Source organism: Pseudorca crassidens, chromosome 16, assembly GCF_039906515.1.
Source record: "Pseudorca crassidens isolate mPseCra1 chromosome 16, mPseCra1.hap1, whole genome shotgun sequence".
Classification (NCBI taxonomy): Eukaryota; Metazoa; Chordata; class Mammalia; order Artiodactyla; family Delphinidae; genus Pseudorca; species Pseudorca crassidens.
Genome location: NC_090311.1, coordinates 5,002,802 through 5,010,603, shown reverse-complemented (window position 1 = coordinate 5,010,603; position 7,802 = coordinate 5,002,802).

Below are 7,802 nucleotides of genomic sequence, written 5' to 3'. Positions count from 1 at the left end.
TAATCTTTTCCAGAAACATCTGTAAATAATGTTTCACCCGCTATCTGGGTATCCTTTAGCCCAGTCAAATTGACACATGAAATTAACCATCACAGAAATTATAAATTATTTCAGATGAACCAAAAATATGGAAAATAATACAATGAATATTGCATAATCACCACCCAGCTTAAGAAGTAAAGCATCCTAACTATAGCAGAAACCCACTGAGTACTTCTCTTTAATCACATTTCACTCAACTCCACACCACCCCTCATCACACCCCAGAGGCAACCACTAATGGATAAACAAGTTATAGTATATTCATAGAACAGAATATACAGCCATGCAAATGAATGATTAAAACCACAGGTATCAACCTGGATAGATCTGAAACACTCCAGTGCCCTTTCCACAACAAAATGCACATTTTTATCTTTATTGGGCATGGAGGTAGCTGTTTTCACATCTCTTCCACTGAGAAGTGTTCTCTTTCCAAGTGGGAAGCTGACAAACTGACCACTAATTTTCTTCAGGAAGGTCTCACAGCGCCACCTAATTCACTTAGATGGGAATTTTTGTAGAGGCCAAATTTGGTATTTTCCCATTAGAAATAGACTTTTTTTTTTTTTAGACTTTATGGTTTGTAATTTCCACAGGTTAATATGCTTTGCATAAAGAAGAAAACATAATTACTTTGCACCGAGCTGTGAGGAGGTGTACCAACTCAAGGACATCATTATTGCTGTGTTGTGAACATAGCAGAGTTGATTCTTATTTGTGAGACTGAGTTATCATGCTGCAAGTTTGCAAAGTTATTTAGACAGAAATAAGTATACCCAATGTAGTCAGATTCAGAGTACTACAGATGGCAGTAAATTAGAAATTTGATCCTAAATATATACATTCTGTTATCTTGTTTTTTCTCTCTCTTTCCCTGAGTGATTTATTCCTTTCCTTGCAAACTTTTGATCCACTTATAGCTGCTTGTCTTTGAGGATATTTTCTTTTTGGATCATACTTAATAAGACGTATGTTATGGACATCACAGAAAATTCAGTCCATCCTTGGCCAGCTGTCTTCTATGAGGGTGTATGATCGTGTGGATTCTCCCTCTGCCCTGGACATTTACCCACCACTCAAAGGCAACCTTAACGAATCACATGGACCTTTAAAAAGCAATTATCACATAACCTCTAACTGGAGGGAGATCAAAGTCAGCAGTAAGCCTTTAGTAACTTGCAGGTTGGAGCTGTAGCCATTCATGCGAATTCCATCACTTGGAGCTGTGCTGACTCGTGTACCACTTTTACCTTTCTTAGCATCACTTTCTTTGTCTGTAAAAAATGGAGGTGGGAAAATTAGCCCTACCTAATTCAGAGTGTTACAGACTGTATTTTGTAAAGTATAGACCATTATTGAGATAAACGGCAAGCAAGAAGGACTCTTTTTTTTTTTTTGACTGAATAACCTGGAAGGTCAGCACAAGGCAACCGAATTGATGTGCATTTGAACAGGCTTGTTTAACTCAATTGTGTCCTCAATCTTGGCTGTTCTAGAATCTTCTTGGGAAGCTCTAAAAAAATAAACAACACCCAGACCCTGCCACAGGGATTCTGACTCAAGTGGTTTGCAAAGAGAGCAAAGCATCCTGTTTTAATTTTTTTTATTTTTTAATTTTTTTATTTTTGCGGTACGCGGGCCTCTCACTGTTGTGGCCTCTCCCGTTGTGGAGCACAGGCTCCGGACGCGCAGGCTCAGCGGCCACGGCTCATGGGCCTAGCTGCTCCGCGGCATGTGGGGTCTTCCCGGTCCGGGGCACGAACCCGTGTCCCCTGCATCGGCAGGCGGACTCTCAACCACTGCGCCACCAGGGAAGCCCAAGCATCCTGTTTTTAAAAAGACTCTTCCGAGTAACTGAGATGTGCACCCAGGACTGAGATGCTTTAGCTGCTCAGCTGCCATCTGAGATGATCTAACTTTCATCTTTCAATGAATGAATCCTTCAAAGTATGCTGACCTTGCAGCTGGCTTTGAATAGTAATAAATTTGTGGTTCCCACGAGGGCCTGCTCAGACTCATCCCAATAGGTATTTAAAAGTGGAGATTTCTGAGCAAAATCCCAGGTCTACTGAATCGGAAGCTGTAGGAGAAAAGACCAGAAATCAGAGTCTCTTTTATAAGCTCCCCAGCCCTAAATGGTTATCTGAATGCCAGCAGGCTTCTTTAGTTCCTCATGGAGGGATCGCCTATCAGGAAAAAAAATGAACACGGGTCTAGATTTCTCCTTTGAAAAACCAAACAAGGCAGAGGAAATGAAGTGTGCCATTTGAGTCCATGAGAAATCATTCTTTTATGTCTCAATTTCTCCCAAGAAACTTCACTTATTCAACATGGCTTTGTCAAACATATGAGACCTATGCTGGGCAGACGCCTTGCAGGTTCTTTCTGGAAACCTCAATGAATCGGACATGGCCTTTTCCTCCTAGCATCCTGCTGGGGAAACGGTGATCACAGAACAGGGAGAGCGTTTCTGCAATCCTTTCCTTCTTGGTATTCCCAGGAGAAAATAAGCACGTAAAATATTTTAATACATCCTGAAAATGCACACTGTTTGATGCATATATACGTCTCTAATTCTGAGCAGTGTGGAGTCAGTGCTCTCAACCAGGATGAGCAGGGCGTCCACCCTGCTGGATTCCAAAGCACCCGCTTCCGGTCATCCCCTCAGGAAAGCAAGAAGTTCATGATTTCTGTGTGGGTGCCACCTACATCTGGCCTCCTGAGAATTACAGATGAATGTTGTCTCATCAACGCTTGTTCTGCAGATGCTCCAGCGGTGTAAAAGGCTGACTTCTCATTCTCCCGAGTTGGCTTTTTAGGTGCCAAGATTGCAAAGGACCGTGGGAGGCAAATCTGCCTTTAGAGAAAATGTTTTAGTAAATGGGAACCTGTGACAAGGTGTTAAGCATCAAAGCTACTCGTTCCTCATAATATACACTGTTTGAAAACTTGTGATATTTGTGAAAGGTTTACACGACCACAGTAAGGTCAGTGCTGTCCTTCATGAAGTACACAAGCCCCTTTAAGGACAACCTGGACTGGCCAGGTGTGAAAACCAGTCCCGTTCATTACTCTCTCCCCAGTCTAGGATTTTAATTAACATTAAATATCTAAGGCTGAGTTAAAAACCCAAAATGGTGGTCATTCATTCATTCAAGAAAGGCGTGTCTTATGTGCCACTCATCATTATGGACTATGGCAGAGGACTAACTTCACTCAGTGTTCCTGGTTCTGAGTCTGTATTAAGGCAGAGGCATTGTGCCACGTGTCAGGAGTCTAGAGAGGTTAAAACGTGGCCTCATCCTCAAGGGGACTGTGTTCCAGTGGGGGCCCCAGGCATGAGGCTGAGGGTGCTTGGGCTTTGAAGACAGAAAAGTGTTAAAATTCGAGTGTAACCACTCACTCTGTAGCCTTGAGAAAGTGAATGAACACTTCAAAGACCTGTCACTGCAAATTGGACATAATGAAAGTGTCAGGATGTTTTTCTTGTAAGTTGCCGTGAGGATTCCATGAGACAACGCATGTAACACACAGTTACTTGGCTCAAAGCAAATTTTTATCCTCTTGTAATTAGCTATAAATTATTGAAATTATAAATATATAAATACTAAAAATATGAATTATAGAAGCTTGGCAGTCTGTGAATTAAGGACAAATTAAGCCACACTTCAAGGGAACAATCAAACAAACCTAGAATATGGGACATTCTTCAAGGCAACGGGGCTTGTCTTTTCAAAGAGCCAATGCTGTTAAAAATAAGTGGCAGACTATCTGAATTTGGAGACCCAACTAAAGTAAATGCAGTGCATGGAATTTGATGGACTCCTGGTGAGAAACCAGGCTAGCTATAAAAGACATTTGGGGACCACAGATTAAATATGAACATGAACTAGACATTAGACAAGATTGGGAAATTATCATTCATACTCTCAGCTGTGATAACAAGCCCTATTTTCAACGTTCGTATTTTTAAGAGATACAAGTTGAAATATTTAGTAGCAAAGTGTCAGGATGCGTGCAACTCACTTTTTAATGGTTCAACACCAACCGACCTGGACAGGTAAATTGATTATTTTTACCATTTACCATTTTGTCAATTGATTTTGACAAGTGTGGATTTATATGGTGACTAGTACAGGCTACTCTTCTTTCAACCTGTCTGTATGTTAATTATGCTCAAACTTTTTATATGCTTGATTATATTCTTAAGAAAACATTGAAATTGTTTTCTGATTAAATACCTCATTGCTCTCTCCTAAATCTTGAAGGAATATTGGCGCTGTAGGGCATTGTTCAAAGTTTATTCAGAAACTTTAAGAACTGCCTTCCTACACCAAGGCTGACACACCAATGTCAGAAGCAGGGGACGGTTGGCAAGATGCTGAGATCCAGATGGGACTGAAGGAATTAAACCCTCCTCCTCGTGGGCTCTCCACATGGTCCTGGCCAGCTGCCCCCTTCAGAAGCGTGTGAAGACAGACCTCTTTTGTTACTGGCTCCGGGCACAAACTCTGGCCAGATAGAGAATTTTTCTTTGTGGGACCTCGGGTAAGCGACAACTTCTCTGAGCCTCAGTTTCCTCATCTGCAGAACAGACACAACAATAGGATCTACTTCTTAAACCTAAGGTGATAGCCCGTGAGCTGACGCACACAGAGTGCTTGGCTGGGTAACTGTCCCACAGCCAATTCTCCATCAGTGAGTTACGGTTACTATTGCACCGACGAGACACTGGGTTGACGCCTTCCAAAAGTATTCAGGGGGATCAGAGAGCTGGTGATGACCAAATGACACAAAAGCTGCTGGTCTCAGCTTCTCAAACATCATTAGAATGATGAGGTTTGAAGATGGAATTCGCTCATCATTAGTGAGCGAACCCCTCTCACGCATTCCTCATGCGCAACCCTCTCTGAACCCGTCTAGACCAGGGTCTCCTGTTTTTAAGGTCTAAGTTTTAGGGGTTCTCTATAGCCCCTTAGTCCCATTAAAGGTAACCCAGTCACTTTCTGCTTTAAATGTGGTCAAAGTGGGGCCTGGGCTTAAGTACTCAGGTTCCCCTCCCTTCATCCCTGCGCTCACTCTCGGGTGGTGGTCCAGATGCCATCAGGCAGGAACAGCTCCTGTGTCCCCTGGAGCTGGGGGTGGCCCTGGGGTCTGGGCTGCCTCGGTCCTTGCTGGCCTCTCCTGGGATGAGGCTTATCCATCCTGTCCCATCCTTATGTGTGAACAGATGCTCCTGAAGGCTGAGCCCCACTTCTTCCTAAACTGTGGGACCCATTATTTCCTTTCTAGGTCCTTCCACTCCCGTCTGGAGGGAAACAATGTCTCAAGTGCCCTCGTGCTCCACTGTGGGTGCACAGAAGTGTGGGGTGCACAGGATAAGAGCCTGGAGAGGTGTCCACGCCTGGCCGCTCTGAGCATCGGAGAGGCCCAAGGGCAGCTCCAGGGACATGGCGACTGATGGTTCACACAAACCCCACCCATCTTCTGGGGTTTGACCTTAGCAGGGGTCAGGGCTGTGAACTTCTTAGGGACCCACTGTTCCTAAATTCATGCCAGTCGCTTCTAGTCTCTCTCCTGTGGCCAGCTGGGCAAAGCTTTATCCCCTTTTAAACAGAAACAAGCGAGTTCTCTTTCTCATCTGTTATATATGGAGTAACTGCTATGCCCTCATTCTTCAGACCTGAGCTTTTGATTTTCCAAACAAAGGTTTTTGGAATTCACATCAGCTTTCCTCTCTCAAGGGCCTGGCTCTTGGCATTGAACACGGTAGCTTTCAAGATCATCATATGCTCTGGTCTCCTCCTATCTTCTTATTGCTACTTTTTGAGGCAGGGGGGCAGGGTGTCATAGAGAAAGCCCTTCTCCCTGCTTGAATGGTGGAGAGGAGGGAAGAAGTGAAAGGAATTAAAAGGAAAAACAAATCGTTACTATTATAGGCTGAAAAATGGCCGCCCAAAGATGACCATCTCTGTAACCTAGTCTCTGCAACCACTGATGTTACCTAAATGGCAAAAGGGACTTTGCAGATGTGATTAAGGTAAGTATCTTGAGATGGTTGAGTTTCCTGGATTATCCAGGTGGGCCCAATGTAATCACAAGTGTCCTTATAAAAGTAAGACAGGAGAGTCAGAATCAGAAAAGGGAGATGCGACAACAGAACCTGTGTTTGGAGAGATGAGGTTTGAAGATGGAAGAAGGGGCCACAAGCCAAGAAATTGGGGGCAGCCTCTAGAAGCTGGAAAAAGCAAGGAAACAGATCCTCTCCAGGACCCTCCAGAAGGAATACAGCCCTGCTGACATCTTTTTTGAATCAAATGTGTTTTAAAACTATTTTTTTATTGAGATAGAATTGACATAAAACATTGTGTTAGTTTCAGCTGTACAAGGTATTGATCTGATACTTTGTATATTGCACTATGATTGCCACCCTAGAGTTAGCTAACACCTGTATCACATCCCGTAATTATCATTTTTCTTTTGTGGCGAAAACAATCAAGACCCAGTCTCTTAGCAACTTTGTATTGTTGTCTGTAATCACCGTGTGTGCATTAGATCTCCAAAACTTATGTATCTATCAGTTGCAAGCTTTTTACCCTTAAATAACGTCTCCCCAATACCTGCATTCCCCCAGACCCTGGTAGCTTCCAGTCTACTCTGTTTTAATGAGTTCAGCTTTTTAGATTTTACATATAAGTGATATACGATATTTGTGTTGTCTGACTTACCTCACCTATTAGCGTAATGCCCTCGGGGCCCATCCATGCTGTGGTGAATGGCAGCATCGCCTTCGTTCTCATCCTGCTGACATCTTGAGTTTAGTCCCGAACGTCTCATTCTGGACTTCTGATCGCTAAGAAAATTAATTTGAATTGCTTTTAAGACGCTACAGTTGTGGTAATCTGTTACAGCAGCAATAGGAAAGTAGTGAAGCAGGAGGTAGATGGGCTCCAGGACAGACATTTACAACTGGTCAGCTGTTCACACTTCCTGGGGTGAGAGGAAGATGGGCTCCAGGCCGGACATTCATTACCAGCTTCCTGTTTACATTTCCTGAAGCAAGAGACAAACGGGCTCCAGGACTACATATTTATGACCGGACTCCTGTCTGTATTTCAAGATCTGCACCTCGACATAAAAGCCAGCAACAAAAATAGAGTAAATAACCAGACATTGGGCATTTTTATGGCAGGGACAGAGTGGAACTAAACCCCGTTAAAAGATCAAGAGGTCATACATTTCCCATCCTCGGGGCAAGGGAGACATTGCACATGCTCAGAAAGGCTCCTCGGGGGTCATAAAGGAGGGGGCACCACCCCATAATAGGTGATGCTAAGGCCGTCCCATAGGCCTCTGGGCTGTAATCCATCTTGGAAAAACGTTGCACACGCATGCTGGGGAGGGTCCCAGGGCAGGTCAGGTGGAAAAATAAACCAGACAATTGGCCAGAGGTAAACAGAGACCCGGAAGAACTGCCCTATATAAGTGACTTACCCGCCTCTTCACCCCTCATTGGGGGGACGCCCACACCCTTGCTCTCTGGGTGTGCATCTCTGCCCTGCTTCTGTCTTAACTAAACAAACTGTTTCTCTGTGTGCTCTCCCACTTGTTGTTGTGCTATGTCTCTAATAATAAACTTGGTACCTGTTTTTACAGTTTTGCCTCCATGAGAAATGCATTTTTCAACGGGGGCAAGAGCCAGGGGGTGTGGTGGCTGGGATTCCTGGTTTCCATCCAGGCTCCCCAGGTTCAGTTCCTGG